At 43.6% G+C, this 18579-nt stretch overlaps 1 pseudogene; it reads left to right on the top strand.

Annotated features, from left to right (window-relative positions):
* Nucleotides 1-679: 679 nt before the first annotated feature.
* LOC101052059 (tricarboxylate transport protein, mitochondrial pseudogene) lies at nt 680-4890 on the top strand (annotated as a pseudogene).
* Nucleotides 4891-18579: the final 13689 nt, after the last annotated feature.

Here is an 18579-nt window from a genome sequence, read left to right as displayed (position 1 = left end):
AATGCTTTTACACTGGTGGTGGGAGTGTAAATTAGTTCAACCATTGTGGAAGACAGTGTAGTGATTCCTCAAGGATCTAAAACCAGAAATAGCATTTGACCCAGCAATCCCATCACTGGCTATATACCCAAAGGATTATAAATCATTCTACTATAAAGATACATGCACATGTATGTTTACTGCAGCACTATTCACAATAGCAAAGACTTGGAACAACCCAAAAGCCTATCAATGACAGACTGGATAAAGCATATGTGGCACATATACACCATGGAATACTATGCAGCCATTAAAAAGGGATGAGTTCACGTCCTTTACAGAACATGGATGAAGCTGGAAACCATCATTCTCAGCAAACTAACACAGAAACAGAAAGCCAAACACCGCATGTTCTCACTTTTAAGTGAGAGTTGATCAGTGAGAACACATGGACACAGGGAGGACAGCATCACACACTGGGTCCTGTCAAGGGGTGGGGAGCTAGGAGAGGGACAGCATTAGGAAAAATACCTAATATAGATGACAGATTGATGGGTGCAGCAAACCAACATGGCATGTGTATATCTATGTAACAAAACCAGTATGTTCTGCACATGTACCCCAGAACTTAAAGTATAAAAAACAAAATATTATTATAAATATGTTAAAGAAAGCAAGGAAAAGATGAATAAGTAAAAATATGAAGAATTTCAACAGAGCATTAGACTATAAAGAACCCAACCCAATGGACATTGTAGAAATAGAAATATACAAAATCAAAAAGTAATAAATGGGTCTAATGGCAGGCTGGATATGGAAGAAACCTGGAATAGTGAAATTTGGGACAAGTCAATATCCAACATCCAAAAATATTCAAACACAATTCCAGAAAGAATAAAGAACAGAAAGAGCAGAACACCGTGGTAATGAACATGTGGGATTCAGCAGTGCAACATACATAACTGTAGTTAGTGTACAAGGAAAAGGGGTTGTAGAGATAAAGAAGAAGAAATATTTGAATACATAATGGCTGAGTTTCTCAAAACCAATTAAAAACAACATACAGATTCAAGTTCTAAAGAACTGGCACATGGAAACTAACAATAATGCTGTGAGCAGTGGCCAGTCTGTATGGGTCTGCAGCAACCCCAATTCTTGCCTCTTCATGAGAAAGAATTCGACCCACCAGCCTAAGGCAGAGGGAAACACCAGGGCAAGTTGTAGAGCAGGAGTGAATATTAAAAAGTCTAGAGCAGGAGTGAATATTAAAAAGTCTAGAGCAGGAATGAAAGAAAGAAAAGTACACCTGAAAGAGGGTCAAGCAGGTAACTTGAGAAATCAAGTACATGGTGTGACACTTGGAGTTTCATATACTGCCATGCTTCTGAGGTCTTACATTACTTCTCCCCAATTCTTCCCTTGGGATGAGTTGACTGTAAGTGCAGTGGCTTCCCAGCACTTGGGAGGGGCTGCATGTGCAATGTGTTAACTGGAGTTGTATGCATGCTTACTTGAGACACTCTTACCTTACCAGTTGAACATTCCTAGAAGGTCATAAACCAGTTAAACTCCACCATTTTGCCTCTTAATGTGCATGCTTGAACCCACTCACCCAACTACTGACATCAGGAAGCTGCTGATCACCAGTTTCAGGTGTTTTTATCTATTGGGAGACTGCCTTTATGTGGCACCACATGTAAGCAATTATTATATTATTTTACTCTTATTTATTTACTTTTTTTTTTTTTGAGATGAAGTCTGGCTCTGTCACCCAGGCTGGGGTGCAATGGTGCAATCTCAGCTCACTAGAACCTCAACCTCCTGGGTTCAAGCAATCTGCCTGCTTCAACCTCCTGAGTAGCTGAGAATACAGGTGCCCACAACAACACCCTGCTAATTATTTTGTATTTTTTGTAGAGATGGAGTTTCACCATGTTGGCCAGGCTGGTCTCGAATCCCTGAGCTCAAGTGATCTGCCGGCTCAACCTCACAAAGTGCTGGGATTACAGGCATAAGCCACCATGCCCAGCCAATTATATTTTAAAGAGACAGTTAACAACTGCCTGACCATCACCTGATGATTGCCTGATGTTCCTGGTGGTGGGGAGGTGGTCTCCTGCCCTGCTAATGTCTGCCTGACTACGTACTGTAATGATGCCGTATCTTGAATAGGGTTTGTGATTTGGTAAAAACTAAGCAAATCTGAATAAATGTATAAATTTTAGATAAGAACAACGTATATGGCAATATTGGTTTGTTACCTGTGTGAAAAGTACCATTCTAAAGACAAATATTGATACAAGACAAACTGGATGTGGCGTATATGAGATCACTGTAATTGCCATCATTGTTTTTTGCAAATCTAAAACCCTGAAGACAATAGCCTGTTTATAAATAAATAAGTAGTCACAGACTGCACAAAGATACTCCAGGGCCAGGTGCAGTGGCTTATGTCTGTAATCCCAGCACTTTGGGAAGCTGAAACCAGAGGACTGCTTGAGTCCAGGAGTTCGACACCAGACTGGGCAACATAGGGAGAACCCTTCTCTACATATAATAATTTTAAAAATTAGCACAAAGTGGTGGAGTGTGACTGTGATCCCAGCTTCTCAGGAGACTGCGGTGGGAGGATCACCTGAGCATGGGAGGGTGAGGCTACAATATGCTCTGAGTATACCACTGCACTCCAGCTCAGGTGATGAAGTAAAACCCTATCTCAGAAAAAAAAGATATACTATACAAACATCAACCAAAAAGAAGGTAGTGTGACTAAACCAATATAAGACAAAGTAGACTTTAAGGCAGAAAGTATTAAGATAAAAAGAAAATGAAGAAAAATATAATAGTAAACTAGCCAGTTCATCTGAATGACATAACAATACTAAATTTGTATGCACATAATAAACATGGTCTCAAAATATATAAAGCAAAGTTTACCAAAGTAAAAAATGATACAGTAAATTGTATGTTATATATATTTCAGAATAAAAAAGAAAAAAGAGAAAAATACAGACTTGAAGATCTTATTACACTTCTCTCAAGAAATGATAAATCAATTAGACACAAATTAATGTTAACAACTGTATAATACACATTCCTTTCATGTGCACATGAAACATTTACAAAAACAGACCACATGCAAGTCATAAAGAAGTCACAACAAATATTCAAAAAATTGTAATCACATAGAATGTGTTCTGTGACTACTACGGAATTTTATTTTTTTATTTTTTATTTTTCCAAAACTCTGTCTCCCAGGCTGGAGTGCAGTGGCACAATCTCTGCTCACTGCAAACTCAGTCTCCCAGGTTCAAGTGATTCTCCTGCCTCAACCTCCCCTGGGATTACAGGCACCCGCCACCACACCCAGCTAATTTTTGTATTTTTATCAGAGGCCGGGTTTCACCATGTTGGCCAGGCTGGTCTCGAACTCCTGACCTCGGGTGATTCGCCTGCCTCAGCCTCCCAAAGTGCTGGGATTACAGGTGTGAGGAAGCATGCCCGGCCCACTGTGGAATTTAAAAACAAAACAAAACAAAAAAACTCCAAATAATTAGAAAGTAAGCAGAACACTTTATAATAATTCATGAGAAAATATTTTGAACAATAATAAACATGTGACATGTCAAAACATTTTGGATCCAGCCAAAGTAGTGCTTAAATTTAGAGAAATATATAACTTTAAATTCATGTATTTAAAAAGAAGAAAGGTTGAAAAATCTTAAGCTGTTACCTTAAGGATGTTGAATCCCGAACATTTCAGGCAGGTCTCAGTTAATTTAGAAAGTTTATTTTAAAGTGGGCGGATCACGAGGTCAGGGGTTCGAGACCAGCCTGACCAACATGATGAAACCCCGTCTCTACTTTAAAATAGGAAAATTTGCCGGGCATAGTGGCACGCACCTGTAATCCTAGCTACTTGGGAGGCTGAAGCAGCAGAATTGCTTGAACCCGGAGGGCGGAGGTTGCAGTAAGCCGAGAGCACCCATTGCACTCCACCTGGGCGACAGAGCGAGACTCCGCCTCAAAAAAAAGAAAAAAAAGAAGAAGAAGAAGAAAAAAGAAAACTTACTTTGAGCGCGGCGTTCACCAGGCTCCGACCTCAAGCAGCTGCTGAGCGCCCCGCCTCCCGCCCGCCACGGTCGCACCCCACGTTGTGCGTGGTACGGCGGCCGGGGAAGGCCAAGCTGACCCACCTGGGGAAGGCGATCCTGGCAGGCGGCCTGGCGGGCAGCGTGGAGGTCTGCATCACCTTCCCCTCCCAGTAGGTGAAGACGCAGAGGCAGCTGGGCAAGCGCTCGCAGCGGCCGCGTTACCAGAGCATCAGGCCCTGCGCGTGGCAGACGGTCCGCAGCCTTGGCGTCCTGGGCTGGTACCGCGGCCTCAGCTCCCTGCTCTGCTGCTCCATCTGCACGGCGGAATGTTCCAGTTCCTCAGCAATCACAGGCGGGATGACCAGGGGCTGCTGAACCGCACGCGCGGGGCTGCTGTGAGGCCTGGGCGCCTGCGTGGCCGAGGCCGTGGTGATCGTGTGCACCGTGGAAACCCTCAAAGTGGAGTTCATCCAGGACCAGCCCTCCCCAAACCCCAAGTACAGAGGATTCTTCCACGGGTTAGGGAGTTTTGGGGGAACAAGGGCTGTAGGAGACATACCGGGGCCTCATGAAGCAGGGCTCCAACCAGGCCATCCGCTTCTTCGTTATGACCTTCCTGTGCAACTGGTACCGAAAGGACAACCCCAACAAGCTGATGGACCCGCTGATCACTGGGGTCTTCTGAGCTACGGAGTGCGCAGCCAGCGTCTTTGGAAACACTCCTCTGGAAGTGATTAAGACGTGCATGCAGCTGGGCGCGGTGGCTCACGCCTGTAATCCCAGCGCTGTAGTTTGTTTTAGCTACTCAAGAGGCTGAGGGAGAAAAGATTGCTTGAGCCCAGGAGTCTGAGGTTACAGTAACCTATGATCATGCCACTGTATCCCAGGCTGGGTGACACAGGGGGACCCTCTCTCTAAAAAAGCAGAATTAGGCCAGGCGCAGTGGCTTACACCTGTAATCCCAACACTTTGGAAGGTTGAGGTGGGAGGATTGCTTGAGCCTAGGAGTTTAAGATCATCCTGGGAAACATAGTGAGATCCCCTCTCTAGAAAAAATAAAAATTAAAAAATTAGCCAGGACTTGTTGGCACGTGCCTGTGGTTCCAGCCACTTGGGAGGCTAAGATGAGAGGACTGCTTGAGCCCTGGAGGTTGAGGCTGCAGTGTACTGTGATCATGACATTGCACTTCAGCCTGGGTGACAGAGCAAGACTCTCTCTCAAAAAATCCGAGTATAAATTTTAAAAAGAAAAGAAAGGAATATGTCGAAGAAACTAAACATTGAGAAGAATACAGAGCACCTCGAACTTTCATATAATTGGTTACAGGAGTGTAACTTAGAGTGAACACTGAAATACGTTTTGCCAGTATTTATTAAACCTGGACATGTATATACACATACATATATATATACCACATGATACAGCCATTCCACTTTGGGCTTTATATCCAACTGAAATGAATGCTTATGTTCACCAGAAGACATGTACAAGACTTCCTAGCAGCTGTAATGATAATAGCTAAAAACTGGAAACAGCCCCAACGACTATCAATAATAGAACATGTAAGTCAATTGTGTTTTCTCACTACTAAGCACCCAATTTAAGCAGTAAAATCGTGCTTAGTCACGCTATGGAGTATCACACAGCATAAAGAAGAATAAACGACTGACACGTAGCTATAAGTGCATCTTACAGATGTCACATTGAAAGAAGGCAGACTTACAGTATGGTTCCATCTAATAAAGCCCAAAAACAGGACAACCAATCTATGATGATAGAAGTCAAAACAGTGGTTATCTTTGTGGTGAGTAATGACTAGGGTGAGACATGAAGGGTTTTCATTAACCTGGGTGTGCTCACTTTGTAAACATTTATCAAGCAGGACTCTTAAGGTTTGTGTACTTGATAGGTGTATCTTACACTTCAAAATGGAGAGAAGTTGCCATTTTATTAAGAATGGTAAACTTGTTATAGATAGGATTTATTCCTATTTTTCTCAGGGGAAAAAAAAAAAAACTTACTTTCCATTGGGACAAATCAAACAGCTTCTAGTAACCAACACAAACAGCCTACGTAGCAACTCACTGATTTCAGCAGGTAAACAGAAATGGATTTTTTCTCTCACGCTTGGAAAGTTCAGACCATGAGATTAAGGCAAGCCAGTCATAACATGGAAAGAATCCCACCTAATTTGTTAGTTGCGGCAATTTTTCCTTCACAGTGGGAATTTGAGTCAGAAGAAAATATTAAGTGACTGTAAGGAAAATGGCTGTGCTTCCAAGACAAGGATACCCTCTCTCACCACTCCTATTCAACATAGTATTGGAAGTTCTGGTCAGGGCAATCAAGCAAGAGAAAGAAAGTGTATTCAAATAGGAAGAGAGGAAGTCAAATTGTCTGTTAGCAGATGACATGATAGTAAATTTAGAAAACCCCATCACCTCAGCCCCAAATCTTCTTAAGCTGATAAGCAACTTCAGCAAAGTCTCAGGATATAAAATCAATGTGCAAAAATCACAAACATTCCTATACACCAATAATAGCCAAATCATGAGTGAACTCCCATTCACAACTGCTAAAAAGAGAATAAAATACCTCAGAATGCAACTTACAAGGGATGTGAAGGACCTCTTCAAGGAACACTACAAACTACTACTCAAGGAAATGAGAGAAGACCAAACAAATGGAAAACATTTTATGCTTATATTAGGAAGTATCAATATCATGAAAATGGCCATACTGCCCAAAGTAATTTATAGATTTAATGCTATTTCCATCAAGCTACCATTGACTTTCTTCACAGAATTAGAAAAAGCTATCTTAAATTTCACATGGAACCAAAAAAGAGCCCATATAGCCCAGACAAGCCTAAGCATAAAGAACAAAGCTGTAGGCATCACACTACCTGACTTCAAACTATACTACAAGGCTACAGTAACCAAAAGAGCATTATACTGGTACCAAAACAGATATATAGACCAATGGAAGGAACAGAGGCCTCAGAAATAATGCCACACATCTACAATCATCTAATCTTTGACAAACCTTACAAAAACAAGCAATAGAGGAAGGATTCCCTATTTAATAAATGGTGTTGGGAAGACTGGCTAGACATATGCAGAAAACTGAAACTGGACTCCTTCCTTATACTTTATACAAAAATCTACTCAAGATGGAATAAAGACTTAAATGTAAAACCTAAAACCATACAAACTCTAGAAGAAAACCTAGGCAATACCATTCAGGACAGGCATTGGCAAAGACATCATGACTAAAACATCAAGAGCAATGGCAACAAAAGCCAAAACTGACAAGTGGGATCTAATTAAAGGGCTTCTGCACAGCAAAAGAAACTGTCATCAGAGTGAACAGGCCACCTACAGAATGGAAGAAAATTTTGCAATCTATCTGTGTGACAAAAAGCTAATATCCACAATCAACAAGGAACTTAAACAAATTTACAAGAAAAAAACAACCCTATCAAAAAGTGGGCAAAGAATATGAACAGATGCTTCTCAAAAGAAGACATTTATGCAGCCAACAAGCATATGAAAAAAAGCTCATCATCACTTGGTCATTAGAGAAATGCAAATCAAAACCAAAATGAGATACCATCTCATACCAGTTTGAATGGCAATCATTAAAAAGTCAGGAAACAACAGATTCTGGAGAGGATGTGGAGAAATAGGAACGCTTTTACACTGTTGGTGGGAGTGTAAATTAGTTCAACCATTGTGGAAGACAGTGTGGCAATTCCTCAAGGATCTAAAACCAGAAATACCATTTGACCCAGCAGTCCCATTACTGGCTATATACCTGGGCGCGGACTACCACCTCTCCGAGGTGTGCGACGCGAAGGTGTCTGTCCACGTCATCGAGGGGGACCACCGCACCCTGCTGGAGGGCCGCGGCCTGGAGTCCATCATCAGCATCATCCACAGCTCCCTGGCTGAGCCACGTGTGAGCGTGCGGGAGGGCTAGGTCCCGCCCCCGCCTGCCCCTGGAGACTGCTCCGCCATTCCCCTCACCTCTGTGCAGCTGGGCTGGAAGGGTCCTGCCGGTGGGACCCTCCTGGGCCCAGTGCCACTGCCCCCCGAGGCTACTAGACATAGGGTTAGGCTTGTCCCACCCGCCCGCCGCCTCCCAGGGCACCTTGGGGACGCCAGAGCCACCGGCTTGGAGACTCCTGGTCTGGAGACTCCTGGTCTGTGAAGAGCCGGCAACACCTGCAGGAACCGGGCTGGGCCTCGTGCGCCTGTCGGGTTTACTGCAGCACTATTCACAATAGCAAAGACTTGGAACAACCCAAAAGCCTATTAATGACAGACTGGATAAAGCATATGTGGCACATATACACCATGGAATACTATGCAGCCATAAAAAGGATGAGTTCATGTCCTTTGCAGGACATGGATGAAGCTGGAAACCATCATTCTCAGCAAACTAACACAGGAACAGGAAGCCAAACACCACATGTTCTCACTCTTAAGTGGGAGTTGATCAGTGAGAACACGTGGACACAGGAAGGGTAGCATCACACACCAGGGCCTGTCAAGGGGTGGGGGGCTAGGGGAGGGCTAGCAGGGGCTGGGGAGTTGGGGAGAGATAGCATTAGGATAAATACCTAATGTAGATGATGAGGTAATGGGTACAGCAAACCACCATGGCACATGTATCCCTATGTAACAGACCTGCACATTCTGCACATGTATCCCAGAACTTAAAGTATAATAATAAAAATAAAGTAGGAGCTAGTACATGCTAATTTTAATCTTGGGGGGGAAAAGCCAATTGGTTTATTAAATGGCATATTTCATACTGTCAAATTCTAAAACTGAAAAAAAAAAAAAAAAAAAAAAAAAGAAGAAAATGCCTGTGATTCAATCAGGAGTAGGTAGGCCAAGGCAGACATTGGTACAGCCTGACACAGCAGATTTGAAGTGCAGACACACAATCCCATGCACTAAGTAGTCACATTTATGTAGCCATTTAATGTAACCTGTTTGTGTGAGCTTGTATCTGGCTTTAAGCCACCGTTGCCTATGACAAATATAACTGTACTGCTGACTCTGTAGAAGAGGAGGAGAGAATAAAGCCATGTCCCAACTGCCTACGGTCCCTCAAGTGTTCTTTTAGCTACCCACCACCCACTCACCAGCTCCCTTCTGACGCCAGCTTGGGTTGGAAACTGACAAGTGGCATAGTTGGCAGGATGCCGAGGTGAGTGAGCCCTCGACCCCTGATGATCTTGGATAAGCCATGTGGCTCCAACATGGGTTATGGTACCCTGTGGCAGCAGTGCTGCTAGGATGGACCCTGGTGGAAACGGGGTGGGCAGTGGACAGGTCCTCTGTAAGCATGGAGAAGGTGCTGAAACACCTGGAAGCAGAGAGTACCAAGAAGGAGCACACCTTTGCTGGCAGAGTTGGATGGGCGTTTTTGACTGCACTGTGGGAAGTGCACACTCAGTCCCTGTGGGATGCAACACAAGTAAGGGACTTCCAGGTGCAAGCAGAGTACCTGGAGGCCCAGATACACAGCTTGGAATAAGAATTACAGGCTGCTGTTAGTGTGGGCTTGAGCCTACCATCCCGGTCAGAGAACCCCACTCAGTCTGATACAGAGGAGGAAGAACCTCTGTTGTGAGCTTACCCAGTGATCCATCAGAAAATGGAAAATGAATAGCCACTGGGATCCCAGGGGTGGGCTCAGGGCCCCCTACCATGATGGAGCACATGTCATACACTGACTATACCCCAATTGAGTGGCAGCAATTAGGTAAATGGTGTTGGCAGCATTTGGGGGAACCCCTACCCACCTGGATGCTTCGCCTTTGGGATGAGGAAACCGACACTATCATCTCCTCTGCCTCCAAATTGAAAAACTGGACTCCGTTATGACCATCTCTCCATTTGTCATCAATTGCAGGTGAGCAGGCAGTTAGCACAGGGGCTATGTGACCACACCCTAATTGAATGGCTGATGGCGGCCATACGAATGGTATGGAATGACTCCAGAGAAATATCAGAAACTGTGAGTAAATGGCAGTCGTATACAGATTTGGTACAAGTAATTTGGGAGATGGGTATATGGCAGGCTATGTTCAATCTGAGTATCTGAGGGCCAGATGATTAATGCTTTACCTCCCACATGAGGGATCTTGTATTGGGCTCTGACCCGCTGAGTGCCTTTGCCTCCCTGGCTGCTCTCCTCACTCAGTTTATGTGGGGTGCCGCATTCATGAAGCGACTACTGCCACAGCGGCCCTCAGGGAAGCAAAGGGCCATCAGTAGGACCAAGGAGTCTAAACCATAAACAAGAGGAAGGTACCTTTTTTGCAGGGGGTCACCTCATGGGACAAAAAGGGGCCCCAGTGGATGACCCACACGCAGATACGGATCAATTAGATTTTGGCTGGGGATGACTGAGAAAAAATTGATAGGTAACCCAATGAAATGCTGTTAACTTTGTGGAGGCAACTGTCCCCAGAGCAGCAGTTCCAGAAAATGCCCAAGAGGTGACAGGATGCTGCTGCTCAACCCAGTCCCACCTGGATGCTCCAGCTCAAGCACTACTTGCAGATGAGTGGAGGTAGAGAGCTTTTTGTGTTTGATTAGAGAACTGGCCAAGGTGCCCAGCCTCGGGGGAACACTGGAACGACCAGAGGCCATCTGTGGAATACGCAATCCATGGGGCCCCCACCAACATACAGTGGGTGATGGTGCTCGTAGACACTGGTGCAAACTGTAGTCTTGTTTATGGGAACCTGGTAAATTTCCAGGCAAGGCTACATACATAGATGGCTATGGAGACCAGTCAGTGAAAGTAAAACCTGTATCTTTCCACCTTGGCACTGGCTGTTTGGCTCCCCACTTGTACACTGTGTATGTTTCTCCCATAGCTGAATACATTTTGGGGGTGGATATTTTGCATGGCTTGGCTTTACAAACCATGGCCAGAGAATTCAGACTCTGAGTCTGTATGGTGAAGCCAGTACTCTGCATACATATACATCACTAGCTCCAGGTCCTCACACAACCCTGATGGATTACTTTCGCCAGTCAATACCACTTGCCAGGTGGGCATACAGAGTTAACTGACACTATTAAAAAGCTAGAAGAGGTGCAGATAGCTCATGGCACCCACAGCCGCTACAGTTCTCCAGTATGGCCGGTCAAGAAGCCTGATGGAACGTGGCAGATGACAATGAATTATCAAGAACTAAAGTAACACCCCTTTTACATGCAGCTGCATTGTCTATTGTGGATTTGATGGATCACTTGATAATGAAACTGGGAGAGTATGTCGTGGACTTGGCCAATGCATTCTTCTCAGTTGACATTGTTTCAGAGAGCCAGGAATGGTTCGCCTCAACATGGGAAGGCCGACAATGGACTTTCACAGTGTTGCCCGCAGGGCTATGTGCATGGCCCCACCATATGTCATGGTCTCCTTGCCACGAATTTAGCCACCTAGAAATGTCCAAAGGGAGTCCACCTATTCCATTATATTGATGCTATTATGTTAACCTCTGACTCTCTTGCAGATTTAGAAGTGGCGGCTCCCCTCTTACAACAACACTTGGCAGCATCTGGTTGGGCAGTCAACAAATCCAGGGTCCAAGGGCCTGGACTGTCTGCCAAATTCTTGGGAGTTATCTGATTGTATAAGACAAAGGCCATACCAGAGGCCATCATTGATAAAATTCAGTCATATCCCCAGCCCACAATGATGAGGCAGCTACAGACTTTTGTGGGCCTCTTGGGATGGCGTTTGTGACCCATTTGGCTCAGATGGTAAAACCATTGTATCAGTTGACAAAAATGGGAACTACTTGGGATTGGAATGATGAGGCTGAGATGGCTTTTCTGGCAGCCAAGTGGGCCATACAGCAAGCACAGGCCCTATTAGTCATTGACCAGGGGCGTCAATTTGAACTTGATGTGCATGTGACTATAAATGGTTTTGGCTTGGGCCAGTGGCAGTATACAGAGGGCTTTAGACCACTGGCAGGCTTTTGGTCCCAACTCTGGAAGGGAGCTGAGCTCTGGTATTCATTGATAGAGAAGTAGTTAGTAGCTGCATATACCACCCTTTAGGCTTGTGAGAGTATGACAAGACAAGCTACAGTAGTCTTGCCTGCAAATGACTTATCCAATAGTGAGGTGGGTACATTCATAGATAATGACCCCCTGGACCAGGATGACACAGACATCTACCTTAGCAAAGTGGGATTCCTATTCCGAACAGCAAAATACCCTGAATACAAGTTCCTTAGCAGCAAAATTACAAGAAACCTTGGGACCTGTAATTCTGATGCAAGATAAGATCATGGATCAGCCTGAGGCACCCTTAAGCTCGGAGCCACCACCATTTAAAGGGGGGCAGCCCCCCCATTCCTGATGAAGCATGGTATACAGATGGGTCCAGCCGGGGTGTTACTGCTGCCTGGACTGCTGTTGTGGTCTAGCCTATTACTGATACCATGTGGTTCGATACCAGGCGTGGACAAAATAGTCAAGGAGCTGAACTCAGGGCAGCTCGGGTGTAATTCAAGGCTCAAGCAGTGTGCTACACAAGTTGCAGCCCTTGTGGAACACACTGCTTGAGGCTTGCATTACACCCGAGTTGCCCTCCTTCTGTTGACAGATGAAGTTAAGCAGATGGCCCTAGACTTATCAGCTACTGCCTAAGGTGGCACCTGTGCTCTTTCAGGAACACAATGTTGTATCTTCATCCCTGACAATCAACAAAATGTAACAGCAGCTTTGCAAGGAGTTTCCCAGGAAATCAAGGCAGTTGAAAGCCTTACTGATGACCCCCTACTAACATGATGGGTATCTCTGGGCTCTGGCCTACACTGGACCCTAATACTTACAGGCAGGATAGCAGGAATATTAATAGTGAGTTGTTGTTCCTTGTATTGCTGTTGTGGCCTCTGGGTCCAGGGTTCTGCTCTGTGGGCACATCTTCCTACTAGGAGAACTCTCTCGGCCTATCAGGTAGAGTATAAGGAAAATGCTGTGCTTCAGTCAGAAGTAGGCCAAGGCAGTCATCCAGTAGAGCATGAAGCAGCAGGTTTGGAGCCCAGGCACACAATCCCATGCACTATGTAATCACATTTATATAGTCATTTAATGTATCCTTTGAATGAACTCATATCTGGCTTTAAGCCACTGTTGTCTGTGAGAAATGTAACTGCACTGCTGACTCTATAAGAGACGGGGAGAGAATAAAGCCATGTCCCAAATATTTACAGTTCTTGGAGTGTTCTTTCAGCTACCCGCCACCCATCCACCAGCTGTCCTCAGACCTCAAATCAGGTTGGAACCTGACAGACTGAGAAAGCCTTCGCTGCCAAGAAGATGTCAGAGTTGAGAAGGCATCATTTGGAAAAGGAAGAGGAAAGAATGTCTGTATTAGTTTATTTGTGTGGTTATACAGGAATACCTGAGGCTGGGTAATTTATTTTTAAAAAGAGGTTTCACTGGCTTACAGTTCTGCAGGCTGTACAGCAAGTGTGATGGCAGCATCTGCTCCCAGACAGAGCTGCAGGAAGCTTACACTCAAGGTGGAAGGTGAATGGGGAACAGGTGCCTCACGTAGCAAGAGAAGAGGAGAAAGAAGGGAGACGGTCCAGCCTTTTTAAAACAACCAGATCTCATGTGGCCTGAGAAAGAACTCACTTAACACCAAGGGAATCGTGTTAAACAATTCATGAGGTATTCGCCGCCATGATCCAATCACCCTCCACCAGACCCCACCTCCAACATTGGGGATTCCATTTCAACATGAGATTTGGAGAGGACAAACATTCAAACGCTATCAATGTGCTTTCCTTCCATTAATATCATTTCTTGTTTTTGGGATATGCAGAATAACAGTATCTCTAAAACAAATCTGCAGTTTTCTTAACAACCCAAATTCTTAACAGCTTACAATGGTAGGTTTGTAAATCACTACATTGCAAAGCAACTCTCAATAAAGTTGTGCCACTGTGAACTTCCTATGGGTGTCACTCATTTAACAAAGCATTTATGGAACCAGTCAGGCACTGTGTGTAAGGTTTTAGGGATACAAAATCAAACTGCTTCTTTCCTCAAATAGCTCATGGTCCACTAAGACAGCCTGAGCCATCATTGCTGCTTTCAGTCTTCAGCAATAACAAGGAGGAAAGGGAGCAAGGAAAGCGGGAGACCAGGACAAGCTATTCTAGGTGTGGTGGGTGAGGCTACCACGTGTTTAACTCACATTGTTTTTAGTACCTTTAATAATAGGCTTGGAAAAAAACAATTTAAATCAAAATGAGTTTAGGAGGATTTTATGTAGGTTTCAGTTCTCAGAAAAACCAAGTATGTGAGTTTTCTGTGCTATTATTCAAGATTTTGAGGGCAGGAAGAAGGTGGTTGCAGCTTGAGCTTCAGGCTAGTAAACTGCTTACTTTAAGCCCAGAAATCACATAGGTTTGAAGGAATTAAGGAGGTGTAAAGAGACAGAGTATGGGAAAACACATTCTGTGGAGTCAGGCTGGCTGCCTTTGCATCTTGGGCAGTCACTTACACCTGGCTCCTCAACTGTACTTTATGGATCTAATTCCCATACTGTAGCATTATTTAAAGATTAGAAAGTGTCTAAGTGATACCCAGTAGACAAGCAATATATGGCAGTTGAAAAAATGGGCATTTAACAGGAATCTCTAAAGATTTTCTGGAAGTAGCCAGATATTTAGTTGTCTTTGCAGTGCATTCATGTAGAGGCACACAGCGTCTGTATCCAATCCATCACATGGTGTGAGGTGCAAACCCGTCTGACAGCCGGGCTTGGCACACTTTAATTTGTATAGATATGTGATAGTTACATACATACGTACTACACGCAGTCCAAGGGCTTGCTCCATCCTTTGCTGAGAGCAAATCAGTTGCCGCCTGGTGTTGGGGTATGGTCTTTATCCAGTAGGCTCCAAGGGCCCGCCCTAGATCGGCTGATCTACTTCAGGCTGTAGGGACAAGTCGTAAACCCAGTTCCAAAATTCTTATGTGTAGCGGGAGGTGGGATATGGCATTTTTGTCTCCTCTCAAGCCCTGTAGTCAGACACTAGAGCCATTCAGGGAACAGAGAGGCTAGGGTGGTTTTTCGGCAACAAAGGTCTGTTTGTTAAACGCCTGATTGGTCCTTGCTTGTTTTACTAGATGTCAATACAACAGTTCTCTGTATTTTCCCTGGAATAAACTGGCTTTTTTAACACACAAGGAAACGAGCCCTTGTTCAACTGAGGCTTTCTAAATATTAGTGACTTTGACTTGATTATTTCCATTTCCTATTCCTATGACTTTGTGAGGCTCATGTTCCCAGAAAGCCCCTTTTTTTTGGTATCATGACTCTTTAGGTTGGTTATGTTTTAGGTCATTCTGTTCTTGTGATCTGAGTAAGTGCTAAAAGCCTTTAAGATACTTTTAAAGAATCTTCAAATAGAAATGTTTTCAGATTTCAGTAATCAAACTGTGTACTCTTGCCTGTACTGGTACATACACAGATGCTACTTGATAAACACAACGGCATTCTATACTCTATTGTACAGCAGAGTGCTTAAGAGTAGACCAACAATTATATATTAAGTGACTTAATCTCTCAGATTTTCAGCATAACAAATGAATCTTAAAGTAGCGGCAGATTCAGATATCCTTACAGATTCTTAGCATACAGCTTTGTCAGCATTTCCTTCCTCAAGTCCTGTGTCAACTTGCTGACCTCTTGGCTTCTTGGGTTACTGCCATCTTTTTGCATAGTCTCAGCTATAAAAACATGCTAGCCCTTGCAACATTTTCCTCCTAAGAAGAATGAAAATTAACCATGTGGGGTCCCCTCTCTGTGACTACTCTAAATTGAGGCCAGTGAGGCACTTTTACCTCAAAGTCCTCAAACACCAAATCAGAGGGATGGTACCTGACCTCCTTTGAGGTTCTAGCACAAGTGTGTAATTAACCTTAGAGCTTTGATGTTGTTACGTCTCATTTTTACATGTCATTTTTCTCCTAGGCACTTAAAAAGTGTCTTTTGTGACTTTTACGCTATTTATATAGAAATGTCAACATGAGCTACAGCTGGACCTAAAATATGGTGAGAATGTGCATATTTTCAACAAGTCTTGTAACATTTACTCAGCACTAGCAGCTTGGGTTTGCTTAGTTTTCATTTTTTAAGTTTTTGGTATTTTTCGTATGTTTTCAATGACACATTTCAATTCTAAAATATTTGTAAACATTTCTCAGATCTCAGCTTACAGTATGTGTCATGGGTTTTGAAGTCACAGATCATAAAAAGATTCATGAAATTAACAATTCTTCTAATAAAAATTGTATGACTGTGGCAATGGTTGCTATTTACTCACTTGGGGTGGCTGGCAAAATATTTAAGATATATTAGGAAAAGTTAAAGTCTCAAACCTTTTGGAAGTCCGAAAGGTTTTATTGGGGCAGCCTGAAGGTGGCCAGCCAGTCTATTAAGTTAGGGAGATGATAGGGATGATAAGAGGCTTTTCCCAGCTTAAGTCTGTTTACCCCACATCCCTTTGTCTCCATTCTGTTTACTTATGTTAATTTTGTGCTGGGTGGCCCTCTCCAGGGAGGGTCAAAGGGGAATTATCTGTTAATAGTATTTACTCTGGGCCCCAGAACCTAAAGCTTTCATCATTTTATAACTACTCTTTTAACCATCCACAAGTGTGTTGACTTAGAAACTGTTATGAATAAATGTGTGGACAGAGAGTCTTGGTCGATTGGTTGCATTTTGCCCTCTGAAAGCAGCCAACAGCCCTCCCTGGCCCACATGTATCACTGTCATGGTGTGAGAGTGCATTCATTCATCCATATCATACATCGCTGAGTCATGGTCTGCCGGCCAGACTTCCACAGGTGGTGACTAATGTCTCATTTAAATATATTCTCCCTATTAGCAATAGTACAAAATAAAAGTGAAAAAAAAAAATTCTCCCCCTTCTTCTATAATCATTCATTTAGCTGTTTTAGTTGGTACATGGTCACCCAAATTGAAGACTTTTCTTTTTTAGTCTTTAGGCTTTTTAAAATAGCCATATGGGAAAGTACTGGCCAACGGAATATGAACAGAAGTGCAAGAAGTGTGCACAATTTCTGAGTCCTCTTCTCTCGTCCCCACGCACCTGAATCCTGCCGCAAAGTACATTAGAAAGTATTCTGCTTAGAAAGTATCTGTAAGCATTCTAAACTAATGCCCTAAGTATACTTATGTGTGAGGTTGGCTGTTTTCAAAAAAGTGTTCTGTCACACCGAACTACAGTATTACTGAAGGTGCCCAGGCCCAAGAACTTTTGCTTGTGTAAAGACATGTATAGTCAGCAGTTCAAAGTGCTGCTTTGAAAACCACTCATGGGATCTCCACAGCACTAGGCTTTGGTTAGCTATGCAAAAAGGCAGAATTGGCAATGCCAACAATTTAGTAATACAAACAACAGCAAACACATCTGATTACATGCACTTTACATCACTCTCTCCACTGTTTTTTTTCTCACAACACTCATTATCACTTGTCATAAAATACTTGCTAACTGCCTACTCTCACAAGAAAATAAGCTCAATGAAAGCAGAACCTATGTTTTATTAATTCCTGCACCTAGAACTACTGGTACATTGAAGGCACTCAGTGTGTTGAATGGATGAGCAAAGAAGCCAATCTGCTTTCTAAAGTCTTCCTTGGCTAGTCTTTTGCTGTCTCTTTTAGTTCATACCTAAGTGGAGCTATGAGAACATACCTGGTTGTGGGCCTTGAATATTTGATAAGCAGTAAGACACCCAGACACACTGAAGGATTCCAGCAGTTAAAGCACAGGATTCGAGGAGACGGGATGGAGCCAACCGGAAACATCAACACCCACTATGCGATGGATCACTCCTGCACTTCTCAAGAAGCTACATTTGGGCAGAAAATTATCAAAAACGGTAACATGTATGCTAAGTTTTGCAATCAATAAACTGCCTGATAAATGAAACTAAAAATGCCTAGTAGGTTCTGTAATTTCCCCGAAACACAGGACAAGGGGCCCAGGAAGTCCTGCTTAATTCCCAACTCTCCTGTAAGAAATAAAACTAATGGAAAGCACCCTTATCTAGTGGGTGACTGATAAAGAATATTGTTCACTTAAGTCCATTGGACTGGTATTCCTCCTGTCTGCACCAAAGGCCAGCCTTCCCCCAAAAAGAAAGCCCATCTTTTTCCCTAGGGTTGGGCTGAGTATCAGCAGAGTCAGCTATCAGGTAGTGTAGACTGGGCTGTAATCTGGGATGATAGCAATAAAAATCTGCACTGAACGTCTATTTGTGACCTGTGAGACCAAGGCTGTTTTGTGCTGTGGGTTTGGTCTCAAGGGGTGATACATTCCATTAATCTGACCTCCTGTCCTTAGGTATAAATTCCTGTTTTTAAACTTATGTCTCAATTCAAGTTCCCAAGTCAAATTCCCATCCCCAGATT

This window comes from Saimiri boliviensis, chromosome 6 (assembly GCF_048565385.1).
Source record: "Saimiri boliviensis isolate mSaiBol1 chromosome 6, mSaiBol1.pri, whole genome shotgun sequence".
NCBI classification, from domain to species: Eukaryota; Metazoa; Chordata; class Mammalia; order Primates; family Cebidae; genus Saimiri; species Saimiri boliviensis.
The sequence above is the reverse complement of the archived record's forward strand: the minus strand, read 5'-3'. Positions and strand labels throughout refer to the sequence as shown.